Source organism: Chrysemys picta, chromosome 2, assembly GCF_011386835.1.
Source record: "Chrysemys picta bellii isolate R12L10 chromosome 2, ASM1138683v2, whole genome shotgun sequence".
NCBI classification, from domain to species: Eukaryota; Metazoa; Chordata; order Testudines; family Emydidae; genus Chrysemys; species Chrysemys picta.
This window is the reverse complement of record NC_088792.1, coordinates 261,620,103-261,644,241: the sequence shown is the minus strand read 5'-3', so window position 1 is coordinate 261,644,241 and position 24,139 is coordinate 261,620,103. Positions and strand designations below refer to the sequence as shown.

General features: G+C 42.5%; 1 protein-coding gene across 2 annotated transcripts in view; it reads left to right on the top strand.

Annotated features, from left to right (window-relative positions):
• CSMD3 (CUB and Sushi multiple domains 3) overlaps nt 1-24,139 on the top strand; it is a 1,168,516-nt gene that overhangs the window by 1,047,910 nt on the left and 96,467 nt on the right. The gene's annotated exons all lie outside the window — the stretch shown is intronic.

Sequence of the window (24,139 nt, the reverse complement as noted above, 5' to 3'; positions counted from 1 at the left end):
ATAATCAGGGCTTGTCACCATCCTACAGATTAATGAATTCAGTCCCGCCTCCTGGAGCCATCTTTGACTTTTTCAAGGTTATCGTAACCAATCACCCCTCCCAGTGTATATCCCTCAGCTCCAAAGCCCTTCCAGAAGAATCCCTACAGGACCCAGATATTAACTCACTTATCTGAAAAACTAAACAAACAAACAAACAAACAAAAAATGCTACCAGAAATGCTGCCCTGAACAAGGCCTTTTCCTGTCCACAATGACATATGGGTTCCAGATTGCACCAGATTCCTAAGCATATTAACAGTGATGGGACCAATGTGTATCCTCCATAAGATCGGTGCGTCAAGACTGCCATGCTAGAAACCTTCAAATTAAATAACTGCTGCAAGGATCTGGGTAATCGTTCAGCCTACTGACAAATGTAAGGGCCAATTGGCGAGTGACGATGGTTGGGTTCCTCTGTAATGGGCCATATTGGTGGCAGGCCTTCCAGATCCTGCAATTGCACAAAAAATATTAAAACTCCTTCCATAGCTCCATAATGTTCACAGAGCCACCAACTTCTGTGCTACACTGACAACCATCATAAGCCAAGGTTCCATAGAGCTAGCGCATCTTTTTGGGTTCCTTGCTGGCTTCTGGTGCCAGATCCTGAAATCTGTTGATCTGAAAATGAGACATTGCATCTGGTATGCCACTGTCAACCCCAGGCACATGCTTGGAAGTAAAACAGATGTTAAAGCTTAAACATTGTAATACATAACTATCACTGTACTTCCATTTTAAGGGCTGGAGATTCCTTTAGAATCATCCCCTGGAAACCTTTAAAAGTGGGTTCTGTTTAAGTCCTGTTGCATAAAGCAGTGTCTTTCCCCCAAGCAGCCAGGTTGGGGACCCCAACCATTTCCCAACAGATTTACCTAAAACTGACTTAATCACCCTGACAACTTCATGTCCCCCTCCAGCGGCATAAACATTGCAAAAATTTACAAAAATTCTGTAAACCAGAACCAAAACAATTTACTATACATCCCACAACTACACAGCACTGAACAGAAGAAAGAGAATCCAACCAGCTAATGCAAATTGCAATACATAACAAAACTTTACAGCACCACAAATAATGATAATATAATGCAAACTATAAGATTATTGTACCCCCATACCAATACACTGCTCAGCACAAGGGAGAACACTTCCAAACAGCAATGGTAACAGATAGCGCAAGCTGTGTTGGTTGTCACTGGTTATGGACGTCATATGTTGGTCTTGATTGTTTCTGTTCACGTAAAATTACAGGTCTTCTGGGCTAATTGCACAGTTCTAATTGCAAAGGGTGTGGTAATTCCCATGTATAAGTAGTCCAATTGCCTCTGTGCCAGGGCTATGACAATGAATATTCAGAGTCTCTCCTCCTATTTGAACTGTGTCCCATCTCATCTTGAATATTTCAAGTGCAATGCTGTATTGTGTGAATATCCATTTTAATGAATCACCTCAATGGTTCAAATATTCACAGAAGGTGAATGCAGAAGGGAATAGCTATAGGAAATTCATTTTGTTAATTAGTATGTTTGCTCACAAACATTTTTTTTTGCAGTGTTGAAGCTAAATTGACAATTAAGGAGGGATAGATGAGTCTGGTTTAATGTGGATGACATAACAGAGCACTTCTAAGAAAAAAACAGTGTTCCAAAACATTTAGAAAAATACCTCAACCAGGTCTAGTATAGAGATCTTAGCAATAAATGAAATGTTTTGCAAGTTTTGTAGTAATAAAATGTGAAAAACACACTTCAAATTGTTAGTTTAAAGTGACAGAGATAAAACTGTGACTACTGTATCTCTGAGTTTACAGAGTGCCTCTCACAATTTTACTGGATTCTTTCAATACGAGAAAGTGAAATAATTTTCTGTGGGGGGAAAGCTCTATGATAAATACTGGAAAAAACATTTAGAAGTATCAGAAATAGAGATTCCTATTGAATATAATATTTATAACCTGAAGAATGAAAGATTTAGTTGTATTCTTTCCTCAGGGAAGAAAGCAAAATTTTTGATGAGGAAATGGATTGCAGTACTTCAGTTTATATGAAACCTTAAGACCTTATTTCCACCACTGACATTCCCTGAAGTTATGGATATAAAGCAATATCTATAGGTGAAGGACAGCAGATATTTTCAAAGACAATAATTGATCATGAGTATATTAAAAGTCAGAAAGAACATTGCTATCAACTTAAACATATTATCTATTTTGACTCAAAATAATTAGTTATCCACACCTCTTTAAAATATGTAATATTTATATCATAGAATCATAGATTATAGGACTGGAAGGGACCTCGAGAGGTCATCGAGTCCAGTCCCCTGCCCGCATGGCAGGACCAAATACTATCTAGACCATCCCTGATAGACATTTATCTAACCTACTCTTAAATATCTCCAGAGACGGAGATTCCACAACCTCCCTAGGCAATTTATTCCAGTGTTTAACCACCCTGACAGTTAGGAACTTTTTGCGAACAGGGGCTGCTAACAGGGAGTTTCACAAGGGAGTTCTCCAGGTGAAGGAGGAGCAATACAGCATCCTTTTGGGGTAAGTGACTGTCTGTAGTGTGTGTTTGTTTGTGTTTGAGGGTTACTTGCTGTGTGCTGAGCTTGTGTTTGTCAGTCTGTTTGTTTGTTTTGGTTGTTTGAAGGACCGTGTGCTGTGGCTGGCAGTTGGAAGGTTTGAAAGCTAGAAGCCTCTGGTAAGTGGCTGAGCCTTCAGCAGTGGGCGGGGCATTCATACAGGCCAGGGCTTTATAAAGCAGCGCACAAGCGACCAGGGAGCTTTGCGACCAGGGGCTGCTAACAGGGAGTTTCACAAGGGAGTTCTCCAGGTGAAGGAGGAGCAATACAGCATCCTTTTGGGGTAAGTGACTGTCTGTAGTGTGTGTTTGTTTGTGTTTGAGGGTTACTTGCTGTGTGCTGAGCTTGTGTTTGTCAGTCTGTTTGTTTGTTTTGGTTGTTTGAAGGACCGTGTGCTGTGGCTGGCAGTTGGAAGGTTTGAAAGCTAGAAGCCTCTGGTAAGTGGCTGAGCCTTCAGCAGTGGGCGGGGCATTCATACAGGCCAGGGCTTTATAAAGCAGCGCACAAGCGACCAGGGAGCTTTGCGACCAGGGGCTGCTAACAGGGAGTTTCACAAGGGAGTTTGGAAGGGGAGCAGGAAGGGGGCGAGGGTCCCTTGCTGGTTCCATCTGTTTTCTCTTGATTCCCCTTAATACCTATAAAGCAACTACATTCATAACTTTTTGCTTAAACAACCCTTTCAGCTGACAGGGGGCTGCAGACGGGAGTTTGACAGAGGGAGGCTTACGATGGTTAGGAAGACCCGCAACACCTGTGCCAGCACTGCTACTGTCTCCTCCACCTGTGCCTGTAGCCAGACAGAGTGCCTAAGCATGGATGCCTCTACCCAGATCCTGGTGTGGTTTTGCAAAGACTGTAACTTGCAATTTCCACTTACTGATATCCAGGCTGGGGGGACCATCCAATGTGAGAGGTGCCTGCTGGTGGAGTCTCTCAGGCAGCAGGTGGGAGAGCTACAGGAGGAGGTGGCTAGGTTGAGGAGCATCCGTATCCACGAGCAATTCCTCGACAGTGTCCATGTGGAGACAGCTGAGGTAGCTGTCCCAGTACACAGGACTGCTGATACACCACTGGTGGAGGAGATGGCTCAGGGTGGACACTGGCAGCTGGTTACTTCTGGCAGCGGGCAGCGCTCCACCCTTGCTCCGAACCCTCCTGCCGTGGTTATAGGTAACCGTTATGCTCTTCTTGATACAGGAAAGAAGGAATCACTCCCTACAGTAAAGGAGGAGAAGCCTCGTACCCCTAAGGCTGGAGAGTCTGCTGCCACCACTGCGAATAGGAAACGTCGGGTAGTGGTGGTCGGAGACTCTCTGCTGAGGGGGACGGAGGCGCCCATCTGTCGCCCTGACATTTCATCTCGGGAGGTATGCTGCCTGCCGGGGGCCCGTATCAGAGACGTTACGGAGGCATTGTCGAGGATTATCCAGCCCTCTGACTACTACCCCATGCTACTCATCCATGTGGGCACAAATGATACTGCAAGGTGTGACACTGAGCGGATCAAGAGTGACTACAGGGCTCTGGGAGTACGGGTGAAGGAGTTTGGAGCGCAGGTGGTATTCTCTTCAATTCTTCCTGTCAAAGGTAGGGGCCCGGGCAGAGACAGATGCATCATGGAGGTGAATGCCTGGCTGCGAAGATGGTGTCGCCAGGAGGGCTTTGGCTTCCTAGACCACGGGATGCTATTTGAGGAAGGACTGCTAGGCAGAGATGGCGTTCACCTTTCGAGGAGAGGAAAGACCCTATACGGCCACAGACTGGCTAACCTAGTGAGGAGGGCTTTAAACTAGGTTTGACGGGGACAGGTGAGCAAAGCCCACAGGTAAGTGGGGAATATGGAGACCGGGGAGATGGGTCGGAAACAAGAGGGAGTGTGGGCTATATTGGCAGAGAGAAAGGAGAGTCAGGACAAAACTGGGAGGAAAGATCAAACCAGTATCTTAGATGCCTATATACAAATGCAAGAAGTATGGGGAATAAGCAGGAAGAACTGGAAGTGCTAATAAATAAATACAACTATGACATTGTTGGCATCACTGAAACTTGGTGGGATAATACACATGATTGGAATGTTGGTGTGGATGGGTACAGCTTGCTCAGGAAGGATAGACAGGGGAAAAAGGGACGAGGTGTTGCCTTATATATTAAAAATGTAAACACTTGGACTGAGGTAGAGATGGACATAGGAGACGGAAGTGTTGAGAGTCTCTGGGTTAGGCTTAAAGGGGCAAAAAACAAGGGAGATGTCATGCTAGGAGTCTACTACAGGCCACCTAACCAGGGGGAAGAGGTGGATGAGGCTTTTTTCAAGCAACTAACAAAATCATCCAAAGCCCAAGATTTGGTGGTGATGGGGGACTTCAACTATCCGGATATATGTTGGGAAAATAACACAGCGGGGCACAGACTATCCAACAAATTCTTGGACTGCATTGGAGACAACTTTTTATTTCAGAAGGTTGAAAAAGCTACTAGGGGGGAAGCTGTTCTAGACTTGATTTTAACAAATAGGGAGGAACTCGTTGAGAATGTGAAAGTAGAAGGCAGCCTGGGTGAAAGTGATCATGAAATCATAGAGTTTGCAATTCTAACGAAGGGTAGAAGGGAGAACAGCAAAATAGAGACAATGGATTTCAGGAAGGCAGATTTTGGGAAGCTCAGAGAGCTGATAGGTAAGGTCCCATGGGAATCAAGACTGAGGGGAAAAACAACTGAGGAGAGTTGGCAGTTTTTCAAAGGGACACTATTAAGGGCCCAAAAGCAAGCTATTCCGCTGGTTAGGAAAGATAGAAAATGTGGCAAAAGACCACCTTGGCTTAACCATGAGATCTTGCACGATCTAAAAAATAAAAAGGAGTCATATAAAAAATGGAAACTAGGACAGATTACAAAGGAGGAATATAGGCAAACAACACAGGAATGCAGGGGCAAGATTAGAAAGGCAAAGGCCCAAAATGAGCTCAAACTAGCTACGGGAATAAAAGGAAACAAGAAGACTTTTTATCAATACATTAGAAGCAAGAGGAAGACCAAAGACAGGGTAGGCCCACTGCTTAGTGAAGAGGGAGAAACAGTAACAGGAAACTTGGAAATGGCAGAGATGCTTAATGACTTCTTTGTTTCGGTCTTCACCGAGAAGTCTGAAGCAATGCCTAACATAGTGAATGCTAATGGGAAGGGGGTAGGTTTAGCGGATAAAATAAAAAAAGAACAAGTTAAAAATCACTTAGAAAAGTTAGATGCCTGCAAGTCACCCGGGCCTGATGAAATGCATCCTAGAATACTCAAGGAGCTAATAGAGGAGGTATCTGAGCCTCTAGCTATTATCTTTGGAAAGTCATGGGAGACGGGAGAGATTCCAGAAGACTGGAAAAGGGCAAATATAGTGCCCATCTATAAAAAGGGAAATAAAAACAACCCAGGTAACTACAGACCAGTTAGTTTAACTTCTGTGCCAGGGAAGATAATGGAGCAAGTAATTAAGGAAATCATCTGCAAACACTTGGAAGGTGGTAAGGTGATAGGGAACAGCCAGCATGGATTTGTGAAGAACAAATCATGTCAAACCAATCTGATAGCTTTCTTTGATAGAATAACGAGCCTTGTGGATAAGGGTGAAGCAGTGGATGTGGTATACCTAGACTTTAGTAAGGCATTTTATACGGTCTCGCATGATATTCTTATCGATAAACTAGGCAAATACAAATTAGATGGGGCTACTATAAGGTGGGTGCATAACTGGCTGGATAACCGTACTCAGAGAGTTGTTATTAATGGTTCCCAATCCTGCTGGAAAGGCGTAACGAGTGGGGTTCCGCAGGGGTCTGTTTTGGGACCGGCTCTGTTCAATATCTTCATCAACGACTTAGATATTGGCATAGAAAGTACGCTTATTAAGTTTGCGGATGATACCAAACTGGGAGGGATTGCAACTACTTTGGAGGACAGGGTCATAATTCAAAATGATCTGGACAAATTGGAGAAATGGTCTGAGTTAAACAGGATGAAGTTTAACAAAGACAAATGCAAAGTGCTCCACTTAGGAAGGAAAAATCAATTTCACACATACAGAATGGGAAAAGACTGTCTAGGAAGGAGTACGGCAGAAAGGGATCTAGGGGTTATAGTGGACCACAAGCTAAATATGAGTCAACAGTGTGATGCTGTTGCAAAAAAAGCAAACATGATTCTGGGATGCATTAACAGGTGTGTTGTGAGCAAGACACGAGAAGTCATTCTTCCGCTCTACTCTGCTCTGGTTAGGCCTCAGCTGGAGTATTGTGTCCAGTTCTGGGCGCCGCATTTTAAAAAAGATGTGGAGAAATTGGAAAGGGTCCAAAGAAGAGCAACAAGAATGATTAAAGGTCTTGAGAACATGACCTATGAAGGAAGGCTGAAAGAACTGGGTTTGTTTAGTTTGGAGAAGAGAAGACTGAGAGGGGACATGATAGCAGTTTACAGGTATCTAAAAGGGTGTCATGAGGAGGAGGGAGAGAACTTGTTCACCTTAGCCTCTAAGGATAGAACCAGAAACAATGGGTTTAAACTGCAGCAAGGGAGGTCTAGGTACACACACACATATAATTTCTAATATATATAATTTCTAACCGCATGGTTTCACACATATGTAGCCAATGATTTTAGTTTAGTGTTCACTTATACTTCCATAATCCTACAACTTTACTCTATTTAACATACAATGATTATATGTGACATAACATGTTAATCATAACATCACCCAATAAGAGAACACTAAACTAAAATCATGGGCTACATCTGTAAGTAGAAATATTGCATATATATTCTTTTTTCTGCTTAATGAATCATAAAAGTAAGGTAGAGGTAATCAACTGACAAAAACAAGTAATCGAATCCATGGTAACAAAGTATGAGTTTCCCGTCTTTGTCTAATTCAGGTACTTCTTTCTGCGGAAGATAAAATTCACTAGAATCAGCAAATTCTAAGAAAAGATTATTTTTTCTGATCTTTGTAAAGCCATAGTTTAGGAGCAAAAAATAACCAAGGCTTTAAAACCCAAAGCATGCAATTTTTTTTCTTTTTCTTTTAAAGTATAGATGTGTTTTTAGCTCTATCTGGGAAAATGTGTACTTTCTTAACTTGGGGGGGAAAGTAGTAATATTTTTTCAAATGTAAGTCATCAACTATTCAAAACCAAACACTCGACAATAGCAGAGTGGCAATAGCAGAATGTAGGGTCAGTTTAGCAAGAATCACAGGAAATATATTTTTATCTGAAATATGAAATATTTTAGAGACTTGAAGAGTAGGATTAAAGTTATTAATAAAATCTGAAACAGATTAATATCCCTCTCAAGTTCTCAAGGAAGGCCAAGTGTGTAACTATCACAGCTTTTATCCAGTATAATTTTCAAATACATTAATTATCTATGTAACATTGCAGAATCCATAATAAGATCCTCAATGCTTTACTGATTTCCTGAAGAGGCTCAAAATGTCTTCCTCCCCTCCCGTTCAATGGCTTTAACATTCAAGATGAAACAGTATCTAGTTTGTTAGGACAGGAATTAAAACCTGTCCCTGGAGTTTGAATAGCCCCCCCAAAATTTCAAAAGTAGCTTGAACAGGAAAAAAGGTCATAGGGACATAAATGGAAGCTTTTATTTTTATTTTTATTTTTATTTTTTCAGTGACCTGAATGGCCTCAGAATTTGCTATAGATAGAGGTGAACAAGGTGGAGACCAATCTGTGATAAGAAAATCTTTTTGTTTAGTGACATCCTTTCCATGTGAAGTCACCACATTAAGTATTAAAATATAAACTGTCTAATAAAATTTATTTGTTTTGAACATTTGCCTTTGGAAAGCATATTACAAAAACAAATAAAATACAAGGAGGGACAAAAGTAGGAAACCCCTCCCTCAAAAATACAGTGTATCTCTCAAGATGGACTGTTTTAAAGCTAAATTTTGTTTATGTTTATTGGCAGAAGCTACTTCCTCAACCCACTTTTTCACTCCTTATTGGGTTTTTTTTCCCCCAATGACAATAAAACTGGTAAAACTTGAGACCCCTTGTGGGGTCTGATTTAATGAAGCCTCACACAAATATGCTAGTCACATCCTTTGCTGCCTTTCTGGAAAGCCCTCAGATACTACAGTAATGAGGGACAGATAAGGATGAGAATAGAATACAAATGGTTTTTAAATTATAGAGGAAATGTTTCCTATCCATGCTTTTTTCTTCAGGATGGATTGACCAGCCTGTTCCAAACTGCCACAACAGGTCTGACTCCTTCCTCTGTCTTTCCTCTCACTGAACAGCTCATTGGTGACCTTTCTCTCTGCAGGTTCCCTCACTGGGAGGGCCTACAAGCAGCTCCTGATCCTTATGGGCCTCTCACCACCCTGACAAAAGGGATCTGTCTATCTTGTATCTCTCCTTTTTTTTCCCCCAGCATACATTGCTATAAGGCTTATAGTCCCCATATGTCCCAGGAATAATCAGCCCCACAATACCTCTGTTCCATGAGTAAACAAGCAACAGTACAGAGCTAGGATTGAACCCCTCTTAAATAGTTATCTTGTCCTGTAACAATACTTAATACAAAATACTCCAAAAACAAGCGTTAGATCAGGTGGTTATATAATATCTGGTCTTCCTGCTGACACTAAGTGGATGGGGCAATTGCCTGCCTTTCTGCAGCTCTTCATCATCATCCGCAACAGCAACAGCTGGAACAACAGGTTTGTTTAGTTCTCAAAATGTAAGTTAATACTGAGATCCAAAAAAATGCAGCAACATTTTTAAAAACAGCATGCAGTGAATGGTAACACACTAAATATCCATATAAATTGAAATGTAGGAATGAAGGACAGACTCAGCTTGATCAAGAAGACATGTTGAAACATGCGTCTTGAATAGCTTACTAGTAATAGAGGAGTTTGCATTTAGATGAGACAGCAACCAGAACTAATTCAATTATAGTAGTCACTATAAAAATGTCAGCATTTACTCACAGATACCAGGCCATGGTATCTGGAATGCAAGTTTTCTCTACCTCTAAGTTTAGGAAAATATAATATTTCAGATATAATGTCTTGGAATCTATGGGTGATTTTTTTTAAAGGAGACCACTTCAGGTCATGGCTAATAAATTATTCCTGACACAGCAAAGTTCCAACAAAAATAAATCTGACAAAAATAATGTAGAAGACATTCAAGTAGGTGGGGAAAACAATAAGAAAAAGACCAGCAATTAGATTAAAGTACAGTCAGTTGAATGTAACCTAGTGTACAATAGCTTATCACATAATTTTGAAGATAAATTTATTGAGCTAAGAGACCCTGATAGTAGATGAAGAACTTTTTCATAGTTAAAAACAGAGGAAGAAATGATGAGGCATAGATAGCCCAGTGAGCCAAAACATTCGTGATGGTGATGATAATGGTGAAAGCAATGAAACCATATGGTCTGAAAAGCTATTAAAATACGTGGTTTACATATTCCAATGTCTACGAAACAATAATACTCTGGATGGAATCAGTTTGGGTGTTGATTCTTCCACAACATATCATGTTCATCTATATGTTTGATAATTGTGTTCTTTGCTATAGTTTCAACCAGTTTGCCTGGTACTGAAGTTAGGTTCTCCAGCCTGTAACTGCCAGAATCACCTCTGGAGCCTTTTTTAAAATTCAGTGTTATGCTAGCTATCCTGAAGGCATCTGGTGCAGAGGCTGATTTAAGCAATAGTTGTATACCACAGTTAGTAGTTTTGCAGTTTCATAATTGAGTTTCTTCAGAATTCTTGGATGAATACTATGTTGTCCAAGTGACTTATGACTAAACTAATTTATCAATTTGTTCCAAAATCTCCTTTACTGACACCTCAGTCTGGGACAGTTCCTCAGATTTGTCACCCAAAAAGAATGGCTCAGTTCAATAGTTCATCCATGGAGGGAATTTCAGTTACCTTGTGGCTGAAACTTCCTCAAGACCAAAAAGTGCCTGATGGTACTCTCAGGTGCTGACTTCCAACTCTGGACTGCAGCAAAAGACCTATCGGGTACCCACTTACTTCAAATTCCTAAAGGACTGAACAGCTTCATAGGCTTTTCTTGATGTAAGTCTTTTGCTTGTTCCACCCTTCCTAGCTGTTATGCACGACCCAACAACCAAGGCCTTCTTTGTCTTGAGTATCTGCCTGGTAAGTCTAAAGTGGGAACTGCCTTAGCAGGTACAGATGCCTCTAGTGCCACAATATAACTTACTGATGAGTGAACACTCAAGACAACCCATATGCCTAAATTCACAGATATGAAAGGAGAAGTGCTGGCAGAATGCCTTAACTTGGGACAGGGTACTCTATCAAAGTAACCAAACTAGTATGTAAGAAAATAAAAATTTTTACTTGAAGAATACTTGGTAAAATAAATGAAGGTTATCATTATCATTATTATTTATTATTATTCTAAAGAGTACCCTGCCCTCCATTGTCAGAGTGTCTCTGTCAGTGACTATAGAAGAGCAGCTCCTAGAAGTACTGATGACCCAGAAAAGCATGTGACCTACCAGACTATAAGTGTGATCACTCTTACACATTTTGCAAAACATAATATTTTCCCAATGATCTGGAAGTAAGTCAAAGTATCCCAGCCTGAACAAAAGAAATGTGGTTTATCAAGGAGCTCCAATTTGGAATTCCCACCACTATCCATATCTTTTTCTTAGATTGTGTTACATATTTCACCCCAACCTGCTGGGCAGAAGCCTGAAGACTTTTCTTACTATTTCCCTGTACTGTTGTACCAGTAACTAGACTTTCCAGTGGGGGAGAGAGGATGTCCTCTTCAAAGGGGTACCCAGTCCTGTCAAGGAATTCTGCAGGCAACTTTGCTGTCATAGCCATGAATTTAGGAAATACTGAAGCTCTCAACCTCCCACTATTTGGTCAGTTATGTGGTGGCTTCTGTAGTTCCGAAGGTGGAGGGTCTTCTCAGGCTGGATAGGAGAAGTCCCAGGAGAAGACCATCTTGGCCAGTAAGTGATATTGTTCAGGATGATGTCTCAGGAGTGTGGGTTGGGGGAGGTATTAACTATGAGATGTCCTTGAAGCCCCTCTGGCCCTTTTTCTTAATTCCTAGGAAATCTTTCCAGGAAATAAGAGAGAAGTCCAGGGAGCCCATGGATATGCAGTCACCAGTTCAGGCTAAAATATTGAGTTGGAATTTGATGCCTGAGCGGTAGATTGAGCAAAGGTCCAGTTGAACTGAGGTTGTCTTTGCCTCATAGACATTCTCAGAATAGCCTATGACTGTTATCAAATAACTAGCCAAGAGAGTCAGGTTTGAATGTGAAATAAGTAAAGCTGGTGCACCATCCATCTCCTTAAGAAAGTTGGAAAGGTAGTTGGAGCCAGGTAGGGTATGCTCTTAGCGAGGATGTGTCTATGGGAAGGAGTTTGCAAGTCATCATATGAGAAAATTATCCATGACTGGAAAGTATACGCTGTGTAGAAGAGGGCAAAACAAAATTTTGGTACAAAGGATCCTTTTTTCCTCATCTGACATCATTGTTATAGGACAGATGATTGACCCAGTTGTAGAATGATAATATAGCATTTTTCTTCAATGTATGTAGATTTCCTTCTGTGATGGACTGATGTTACACAGTGTTGACAGTGAAAATGAGAATATGTGCCTTTTTCTTATTTAATACAAAACTCTAAATTTATGTATTCCCGCATGTACATCTCACAGAGCAGCCTTCCTGCTGCAGAAGTGAAAGTGTTCTCATTGGATGTTTAAAAAGATTCTGACACTTTCTGATTACACTCATTCTTTGTTGCTAAGGCTTGATTTTAGGGCAAGTTAGGTAGTGTGTGATGCTCACATATTATTAGTACTTCTCACTCTCGTCGTTTTTTGGGTACTGGGATATGGAGTTTAGAAATTCTTTGTATTAAGAAGTACTCATCACAACCACAAATCTGTGAAACACTGATTAGGTATTTTGCTTAACGTTCCAGTTCATTCTAGGCCATCTTTCTTCATCTTTTAAAACTCTTTAACCCTGAAATTACGATACAAAATAACACATGTGGCATTCATCCTATAGCTGGGTTTACTAGGACATGTGCTATGCAAGCTTTATTCATGCTTCACCTCTTCATTCCCGTCTGTGCAGAACCAAACCATATTGATTTTAATGACTGCACCTCTTCCCTCCCCTCTCCAGGTCATCCACAAGTCTTATGTGCTGGTTTGCACAATATTTCAAGACTACTATGCTAGATTTGATAATTGTTTTTAAATTAATTCTATATGCTAATATATGTTAATATAGGATGATTGGCCCAATATACAATAATAATATTATTACCCCTTTTGACCCCAGTAGTTAGCCAATATTCAGAGTCTTGCAGATTGTTTACATTAGGGAAGAAGTTGATGATAAAATCAGGCATTTCTGTGATGGAATCTTGATATTTTCAGAGAATGTCCAAAGTCCCGTTCCTCTGAACACAGTAGGAATCAAGTGGCTGTACCTTACTTGCTCAATATCCTTTTCCCCAGCCAGTATGCTACCCCAAAAGCTCTCCATGCTGTCTTCTTTGTCTGCTCCTGTAGGTTTTTTTGGCTGCTTCTGCTCATACACAAACACAGCTCTACCAAAATAATACCCAGTCCTCTGGATTTTCATTTAAACCTCTTTAAAACCCTTCTATCTGTATAACTCCTGAAAGGTCTTGCATATGCTGATGTTGACAATAGTGGCTGATATTGCTTCAGCTATCTTACTCCAAAAGGAGATTAACTGTGATTTACATTTATCCTGAATAAAGGGTAACTATTACTCCAACCAGCTTCAACAAAGTTTCACCAGCCCCCAGACTTTTATGTAGGGATCTTAACTGGAGAAAGTATGGATTATCTCCCAAATGAAAACAACTTGAGATACTGGACCAGATTCTGCCCCTTTTGTACATTGATGTAATTCAGTTGACTAATGTTGTTACTCTAGCAGTATGAAATAAAAATCAGGTCCGCTGCCTTGCAAAGATACTATATAAAGTAAAAAGCAGTTGAATGGAAACAAATGGGCTAAACCTGTGAACTGAAAGGAAAGAATAGGTCAGCTCCTTGGCCTCATTCCAGACGAAATTAGTCTAAATTCACAGTGAAAAACTACATTCCTTCTTCAAGTGTTTGCACGTCCATTCCACTCTTGGTGCTTATGTGACAAGAAACCTGCTTTGCCTCTCAGTGGTGGTGTCTCCATCCTTAAAAGAGTCTGGTCCCCCAGCACCACTGCCATTGATTCAACCTCTGGTACTGCAATTTCCCACTTTTTGAACAGGCAGCCATTTTGATGGGCCAGTCGAGGTTGACATACCACTCCCCGTATTTCGAGCACTGCGGAAGTGAGATATAGTCTCCAGTTTGCTTCTACCCTTCCTCCCCCGCATCCCTTTCTATCTCTCTTCAGGAACCACTCTCATGAGAAACTCCTTGTCCAGGAAGTGCAGGTGCTCCTTTGCTTGGGAGCCATAGGGGAGGGTCATTTGGTCTCAGAGGGAACAGATTTTATTCCCGATATTTCCTAATTCCAAAAGTGAAGAGAGGGGTGTCTTAGCCCAATTTTAAATCAGCATCAACTCAAGAAACTCTTTAAAAGGATAAAGTTTTGGATGGTCACCCTAACTTCTGTTATCCCTTTCCTGGGCAGGAGTAAGGCTCTGAAGTTGTGCCTGCTCAATACTCTGCACACAATACTGAACATTCTAATGAGCTGTCTGACGGACTGCCCAGCCTAATTGACTGAAGAAGCCCACAAGCCAGTTCTTAAGCTCAGCAGCAGCAGCAGCTTGCTGGCTGCTCATTGACTCTGTCTCCCTGTGCTTGTCTCTCACCAAACCCTGTTCCTGCTCTGTTCCTCCACATCTCCAGCCCAAATCCTGTCCTGCACCCTGCCTTGTTCCTATCCTGTCCCAGCTTTGCTCCTGGTTTAGAACCAGCCCTGCTCCTGCCTTCCTTGACTCCTGGTAATCTGGTTCCAACCCTTGGATCTGATACCTGACTCCGTCTTCACCCTTGTCTCTGGCATTTGTACTCTGACTTCGGTTCTGACCCTTGGCTCTGATTCCTGACTGCATCTCTGTCTCAACCCTTGGTTCTGACATTTGGACTCTGACCACAAGGCCTGACTCCCACTCTGACCTTTAGGCCTGATTGCCACTCTGACTACTAGGCATATAACTGCCTATGACTTGATCTCCTGACCTTGGTACATTGTCCCCAGTTTAAAAGATGCCTATTTCTATGTGGCAATCACTAAAGGTCACAGGAAGTACTTCCAATTTCTGGTAAATCAAAATCGTTACCAATTCACTATACTACCTTCTGACCTATCAGCAGCTCAAGGGCTTTTACAAAGGTCATGGCAGTATTAGCTGCTTTCCTTCAAAGATCAGGAATGCAGACTTACCCCTACCTAGATGACTGGCTTGTCAAGGTCCAATCCAGATAGCAGGTATGAGCAGTGTTACCATGATCCAGTCAACATTCAATGCTCTGGGACTGTTAATCAACACAGAAAAGTCTCCCCAGTCCAAAGGATAGGGTTTATAGGGACTTTACTGAACTCATCTGAAGACAGGGTTTTTTTCCAGACTCCAGGTTCCAGGCAATTTGAGCAATTGGTTTGAAGGGTCACCTGATCATAACAGCACAAAATTGTTTGAGGCTTCTAGGTCACATGGCTTCTTGCACCTATATGGTTCAATACATCAGGCTGACTCAAAATTTTTCAGAGCTGGTTACCATAAGTCTACTCAATATGTCACCATCAACTGGACTCTGTGGTAAGAGTGCTCTCCCATGTCTTCATTTCTCTAGATTGGTGGACAAATGCAGCCAAGGCATGTGTAGGCTTTCCATTGCCCACCTGCAACTGACTCACATGCTAGCAACATGCTTTGGCCCTAGGATGGTAAGCCCACCTAAGTTCTCTACAGATACAGGGTCAATCGTCCTCAGAGGACTTACTTTTATACATCAGTGTCTGGGAAATGAAAGCTGTAAGACTGCTGTACAAGGTATTTCTATCACAGATCAGGGGAGGCAGCCTATTAGTCCTCACAGACAACACAACAGCAATGTTTTTCCTCAACAAGCAGATGGGTGTCCACTCTTCTCCACTGTGTCAAGAAATGAGTCTATTCTGGGAGTATTCCCAACTCAGTAGATCTAGAAGCATCTTACCTTCAGGGCATGCAGAATGACCTAGCAGACCACCTGAGCAGATCATATACTACTCCTTGGGGCATTCTGCACCCAAAAAAATTAAAAATTCTGCACACAATATTTTAAAATTATGCAAATTTTATTTATCAAAATAACACCAGTTTCAATTATTTTGGTAATTTATTTCAAAATACCTGTCACAAGTATGTCTGTAACAATACAAACACACACACAATTTTCCCCAGGAGTAGAGATTTAAATAAACCCCTACGACAACCCAGTTACTGTTTCTCTGTCCCATTCCCTCTCTCCAGAGCCCATCTGTGCCCCACCAGGCCAATACACCTGAACCCCTTCCTCCCCAGAGCCCAACCGCGGGCCCCCCCAGCCCAGATACCTACACCCCCTCTCACCCAGAGCCCAGCTGTGCCCCCAACTTGGCCAGACACCTGTCCCATTCCCCCGCCCTGAAGCCACGGGATGCGGAGGGAGAAACAGACTGATGCTCGGTCCCAGACTTGCACAAAGTTTCTTGTGTGCTGCCCTCTCCTTCCCTCAGGGTGTGCTGGGAACTGCAGCCGCCAGGAACCCTCTAGCTCCCACTCTCTTCCCCCAACAGTGTCTTCTAAGTGCAAGTTGGGCTCTGATGAGTCCAGTGGTTCCTAGTGGTGGCTAGCAGCACTGCGGCCCATTTCTGTGGGGAAAGTAAATTGTGTGTGCATAATGTTAATTTCTGCAAAATTCTGCACTGTGCAGTGTTGCAGAATTCCCCAAGGAGTAATTTACAAACCACAAATAGTCTGTTCACTCATATGTGACTAGATACTTCTTCCAGCAGTAGGAGTTTCCCCAAATAGACCTACTTGCAACAAAGTCCAACAAAAAGTGTCAGCAGTTCTGTTCTCTACAGGGCCACAGCCTACATGCCATGACAGATGACTTTTTACTAATGTGGTCAAGCATAACCCTCTTCTCTCTTCCACCGGTTCTGCTCGTTCATGGGGTATTGCTAAACATAAGACAGGACCAGGACAGGCAGACTTATAGCCCCAGCATGGCCCCCAGCACTGGTTCTCCACTCTCCTGGCACTGTCAGTGAAACCTCCAATATCACTTCCACTGGACTAGGACCAAATCTCCCAGGATCCTAGTTGCCTTCTTCACCTGAGCCTACAATCTCTTCACATAACTGTAAGGATGCTCCACTAGAACGCAGTCTTGCTTGAAAGAGGTTCAAGAGATCCTCCTATATAGTAGAAAGCCTTCTACAAAAGCTACTTATCTTGCTAAATAGAGGCATAGCTCCATCTGGTCTCACCAAAATGGGGTGTTACTGAATAATTCTTCAGTTCAACATGTTCAGGACTACTTATAAAACCTGAAACATCAAGATTTGGCAGTTAATTCCACCAAAGTATATCTTGACACTATTTCAGCTTTCCATCCTAAGGTGGATAGTGACTCTATTTTCTCTAATGACATGTCCCTAAGGTTTTTAAACTGCTTAGTTAAATCATATCCTCAAATGCAAAACACTATTCCCTCATGGGATCTAAATGTCCTGTTGTTAAGTCTTATGGGTCCCCCATTTGAATCATTGGCTACCTTTTCTCTCCTGCTTCTATCAGTGAAGATATTTTTTTTCTGGTGGTCATTACCTTGGCCAGAAGGGTAGGGGAGCTGCAGGTATTAATGTTGTGGCCTGCATATACAATCTGTTTTAAGGATAAGGTTTGCCAGTGCCCTCATCTGAAGTTCTTCCCAAAAGTGGTTTACTCTTTCCACAATTACCAGCCAATTTATTTGCCTGTTTTCTGCCCACAACCATATACAAAAAGGGAAGAAGAATGTTTGCATACTTTGGATTTCAGAAAAGCCTTTCGGTGTTACCTAGATTGAACCAGACACTTTTGTAAATTATCCCAGCTGTTCATAGCAGTGACTGACAGAGAGAGAGGTCAATCACTCTCCATTTAGAGAATTTCTTTGTGGGTTGCATCCTGTATATGCATGTGTTGTAGTTTGGCTAACGTCGCTCTGCATGACACAGTCACAGTTCAGTTGACGAGGTCACAATTGGCCTTGGTGGCCTTTTGGGCAAGTTTCCAGAGATGATGCTAAAAGGCATTGAGTTGTTCTCCAACCTGTATTAAAATGGACTCCTCTTCTATGGCTTGTGAATCACCAAGAGTGAAATGCACATACATAATCACTTGAAGAAGAAAAAATAGTTACTAACCTGTCCTGTAACTGTTATTCTTTGAGACATATTGTTTATGTCCATTCCATGACCCGCCCTCTTGCCCCTCTACATTGGAATTTCAGCAAGAAGGAACTGAGCAGGGCTAAAGGTGGCTTTGGCCATTATACTGACTGTAGTGGCGCCAGGGGGAGCTCAAGCCACCTAGAAGGTACTGCTGGGGGAAAAAGGTTCCAGTGGCCATGCCCTGGCCTCAGAGACACCAAGACTGGCATGGACAAGTGTGACACATCTAAAAGAACAACAATTACAGAACAGGTTAGTAACTATTTTTTAATAGCAAAAAAATTACTGTGCATGTGCAACATCTATTTTACTAAACAAAACAATTTGTACTTTTTCCCAGACCAAAAACTTTATCCAAATTGTAGACTAAATGCTCTAAAAACTTTCCATTAAAGAGAGAGAGAGAGAGACTGGAGTACAAACAAACATAAGCTTCAACACCGAATTGTACTTTTATATCTTAAATGTCCAGATAGATAGGGTTACCATTCGTCCGGATTTACCCGGACATGTCCTCCTTTTTGTGCTAAAAATAGCGTCCGGGGGGAATTTGTAAAGCACTCAAAATGTCCGGGATTTCCCCCCTCCCCCGGCAGAGCAGAGCAGAGCGAGCGGCTGGGAGGCCTGCAGGGAAGTCCCGGGCTGGACTCAGGAGCAGCTGTAGAGGAGCTCCGCCCTGCATTCTGAGCAAGTGTATCAGCACAAAGTGCAGCCCTCCCCTTTTGCAACTGGGAGCGGTTTCTGCCATGCAGCGTAGCAAAACGGGAGCGAGAGCACTTTGTGCTGATACAAGGGCAGCTCTCCCCTGCAGCCCGGTCCGGCAGCACTGTGCAGGGCCAGGGACCGGGTTTTGTTGTGCTGGGGAGCGCAGCCACGTGTCCGGCTGGCACAGAGCCCAACACCCTGTTCTGAGCAGCAGGGTAAGGGGGCCAGGGGGCAGGAGAAGGGGCAGGGAGGTTCTGGAGGGGGCAGTCAAGAAATGGGGGGGGGCTTTTTGGGGGGAGTGGAGAAAGTTTTGGGCAATCAGGGTACAGGTAGGGGTTAGGGTCCTGGGGGGCAGTTGGGGGGGGTCTTAGGAGGGGGCAGTTAGGGGACAAGGAACAGGGAGTCATAGGTAGGGGGTGGGGTTCTGGAGGGCAGTTAGGAACAGGGGTCCCAGGAGGGGGCAGTCAGGGGACAAGGAGCGGGGGGGTGGAGGGCTGGGAGTTCTGGGGGGGAGCTGTCAGGGGGCAGGAGTGGGGAGAGGGATCGGAGCAGTCAGGGGACAGGGAGCAGAGGGGTTTAGATGGGTTGGGAGTTCTGGGGGGGGGCTGTCAGGGGGTGGGGAGTGGTTGGATGGGGCGTGGGAGTCCCAGGGGTCTGTCTGGGGGTGGGGGTGTGGATAAGGGTTGGGGCAGTCAGGGGACAAGAGGCAGGGAGGCTTAGATAGGGAGTGGAGTCCTGGGGGGCAGTTAGGGGCAGGGGTCCCAGGAGGGGGCAGTCAGGGGACAAGGAATGGGGGGAGGGTTGGGGGTTCTGGGGGGGCGGGAAGTGGGAGGGGCAGGGGCGGGGCTAGGACGGGGCTCCTCCCGTCCTCTTTTTTGCTTGCTGAAATATGGTAACCCTAATCAGATAGATCTGTTTAAAATATTGTTAAAAAAAGACAAAAGAATCACACCTTGCCTGGAATAAAGTCCTGAAAACAAAAGGTTAGGATGGAAATTCTAAAAGGCTATTAACAACAGAAGTGGTCATAAAAGTGTGTGTGTGTGTGTGTGTGTGTGTGTGTGTGTGTGTGTGTGTGTGTGTGTGTGAAGAGAAAGAGAGAGAGAGAGAGAGAGAGAGAGGGAGGAAAATGCAGCTATGGGTATGCTCATATTCTTATCAATATCAAATAGGCACTTTGGGATTCTTTTCATCACAGTCACCTTAACAAAAAATGACAAAAAAGGAAGAGATCTGGTAATATTAAAATAGCTTTAATCTCAAGGTAATCAAACAAAAAAGACTAGAATAGAAGACCAATAAAAATTACTCTTGCAAGTTTGTCAACCATTAGTAGTAGTATTTTCATTTAAAAACCTGTTTCTTCGTCTCTTTTTTGCCTGTGTAATGAGGCAGCCATTCTCAAGGATGTACAGACAAAGAAAGTGGTTTCCTTGGTTATGGGATCTTCAGTAAATGAAAGCTCTCAGAAAAGCCCCTCCTTTTCTGATTTTTTTCCCTTTCATTTTGGCAGCCTATATATTAGCTTGCAATACAGAGAATCAAAACCAAGGAGTTCATTCTGGCTTTTGTTATATTGTTGGGTTTGGTTTGGTTTCTCTCCATTTATTTTGTGACGGAAGCTAAAGCTGTGGTTGTGTGGAATTAAGAGGGGAATATAAATTAAAAAAAAAACACACCTTCTGCAATACACTAGTGAGTGTTTGCCTTTGTTAGGGCTGAGATGGATGTGAGGGAGTTTATTCAACTGCATAATGTTTTCAGCAATGGCCACAAAGGTTCTCTTATCAGAATATCCAGGAACTATGTATGTCTGTGCTGACAGGACATTTTCTGTAGTATCCACATTTAAAAACAAGAAGACAGATACCATCAGTATGTAGTTTATCATCAGTACCTGCCTGACAGATGGTGTTTTGAGAATTTATGAATTGGGGCTAATCCTAAAAGTCTCCACCTAGCTTTCACTCAGCTCTTCATCAGGCAACATTTCTACTGAAGGCAGAGTAAATAATGGGTAAAAACTTGGTAAAACCTTCAGGACTTAGCCCCGAATGCTTTTGACTTATTTTTAGATTATCAGATAAAGGTGTCATGTTAGTATGACATATTATGCTATATTGAGGGTTTTTTTTAGCCTGTATGATAGTTAGTTGCCTTTGGATTCTAGAATAGTAGAACTGTCTTAATATTTTTTCTAGCTGTGAATCTAGATCCTTTCTCTTCTGAAGCCCTATAGCAGGGATCGGCAACCTTTGGCACGTGGCCCATCAGGGAAATCCACTGGTGGGCCGGGATGGTTTGTTTACCTGCAGCGTCCACAGCTTTGGCTGATTGCAGCTCCCACTGACCGCAGTTCATCATTCCAGGCCAATGGGGGCAGTGGGAAGCGGTGGCCAGCACATCCTTTGGCCCGCGCCTCTTCCTGCAGCCCCCATTGGCCTGGAATGGCAAACCGCAGTCAGTGGAAGCTGCGATAGTCCGAATCTGCGGACTCTGCAGATAAACAAACCGTCCCGTCCCACCAATGGATTTCACTCACAGGCCGTGTGCCAAAGGTTGCTGATCACTGCCCTACAGTATGATTTTGGCACAACCTCTGTTCTGGGATATTTGAACTGGGAATGGGGGACACGTGAACACTGAAAGGCTGAGGTGAAAGTAGGCTGTAATATTCATAGAGAATAATTGAATCATACATGTCCTTTTTCCTTGAATGGTGAATTATTCAAAATTAGTCATGTAACATTTTTTTTTATATTCCCTAATTGGATGAGGGAAATTTTAACAGGAAATGGGAGGGTATAATTAAGTCACACGGCCTTTGAATCTTTGAAAAATAGGGTGAGAGCCATTTTTGGAGTTAGGAGGAGCTAGGCTGGCAGGATCTGTGAAATTTTTAGGACATTTCAAACCTTTCTCAAACTGATCAGATGCCACTGTTAGACTGGGATAGATTTAAAATGAATTTTCTCTGTTACAGGCATGCAAGTTTCCTGTGACATTTATGCACAGTTCCAGAGATTGCACCCAGATCCTAGAGTGGTTTATTTAATTGCTTCAGTACTGTTTTGTCAGGGAGATAGAGCCAGGTCTTCCTTCTGTTGAATTCTTTTGTTCTGTTTCTGTCCTCCCCATGCTGCTCTTTGTGGGGGCAGGCTCCTTATTTCATCTTCTTGAAGAGGGTTAAACCATTCAGAAGTGGGACACACGATAAAACTTCAGTAAGCTAAGAGAATGGGGATGCTCAGAGAAGAGTGTACTATTTGTTACTAATAACCATTTTAGTAGTAATTATTTTGAAGTTTAATATTAAATATTGGTTAACAGCTCTGTTTTCTCTGTGGGAAGGGTAGGTTCCCATTCTTTTAACCTCTTCAGGTTTTTGTTGTTGTTTTGTGTTTGTTTGCTGTTATTTTTCCTTTCATTCACTTCTACATGATTTACTCCCCCTCGGCGTGGCCAGACTGTAGTTACCCCACATGCCTTAGAAAAGCATTTTCTTGATAGACGGTAAAATGAAATTTACTGCAGCTAGAGCATAAAATGTTGAGGCAACCAAAAGTAGCTTACAGGTGGTATAAAGTCTGGTCCCCTGCAACCTGTTTGATGTGAACTCCCATTGATGGGGAGGGAATCTTCCCAGTTCAATATCTCTCCTACCCCTGGTAACATGAAGGCCTGGTGGGTTGGACCTTCTGGGGCCAAGTCTACAAAACCTACGAAAACTAGAACATAAGACTATTTTTCTGGGAACTCAACAGGGACCCTGAAGCAGACCTTGATATCAGGGGTGTTTTTTCAGGAACATATGACAAGGAATGCAGTTGTTCCGGGCCCTAGTACAGCAAGGGGAGCATGTAACAGACAAGGCTCATGAGGGGAACAATAGCAGATGTGGGCCTCTGCTCCTTGCTTAGGAAGGGTTTTGTGCTACTGGATCGGTGGTATGCATGAATTCATTCACTAGCAGTGTTGTGAATTTTGATGATATTATGGTGAGTCTCGCAGTATGTGGTGTCTTTCTTAAAGCACCAGCTGCTAGAGGCAACTGATTACAAGAGAATTTCAGCTTCTATTTTTTTAAAAGAATGAAAAGGAGAGAAAATTCTGAAAATGTGACTTGAATGCACCCTAAAAGCTCAGAAACCACACAGCAAATAAATAGAATCCAAAATGTAATATTTTAAAAATCCTCATGATTTTTAAGCAACCTTGTGATTTTGTGGGGCCTGACTCATTATTTTTGAATATTTGGAGTTGGCAATACTGCACTGGCTAATGCACTGTCTATACCTCTTGCCTGACCTTATCTTTCCTTTTAGTGAGTTTTGTACTGCATTATACAGGTGGTACAGCCTCTGAGACGCATCTTTACTATCTGAATACTTGTTCTAATCAATTCCATATTCAGTTCCTCATCACCATACCATCTGAGCACCTTCCAGTAGTGTTTTAAGCAACCTGGCTAATACCTGGCACATATAGTTTATTCTCACTGTCATCCTTTCCATAGGGGGCCATGTATTTGCACCTTATATGGTACAAATTCAGGATTGTTGCTATCTTATGGCTGCATGGTCAGGGAGGGAGACACTAACATAATGTGAGGTTTATTTTATGTCGGTAACAGGGCATTTGCTGACCAACTCATATTTTAGTACACAGCATTTAATTAAAGAGCAAAGATAACAGGAACTGGCTCATATTTATTGTACATGTGGATGCATTTGTAATTCCTTCAACTGTGTTTCGGGAAAGAGAGAATATTTCTAAAGCACACATGGTGTACTTAAGGGAAGAAATTATAGTGTATCTCAGTTTGGTAATAAGTCTCTGTACTGTATTATAAGTGGCACTGGCAGCAATGCCTATGATTAAAGTCCAACAGTGGTTTCCATTATAAGACTCCATTTTCAGATACGTATAACTTTGTAAAACTGGATTCATTCAGGCTGAAATTTCCATAGCAGGGGTCTGATTTCTTTTTGGAAAGTTTTAGCAAAGCCAGCCATTTCCAAGAGGAAAATGAGGTAAAACACATTGTTGTGTTCATGTTAAAATTTTTTTACAGACATTGCATTGAGAAGTTCCAGCTCACCCAAGGTTTGGAATTAGAAATGTGGCAAGGAGTTTATGGTGGTTTCAGGGACGTGCCTTTTCTATTCCCATGAAAATTCACACAAATTTGGTCAAGCTATGAGCCTTTGAAAAATCACACTTCACATATGCTTAGTAGACACTTAGTAAGTTTGGCAGCTAAATTATCTAAAGATTCTCTCTCAGCTATTTTTAATTATTGCCA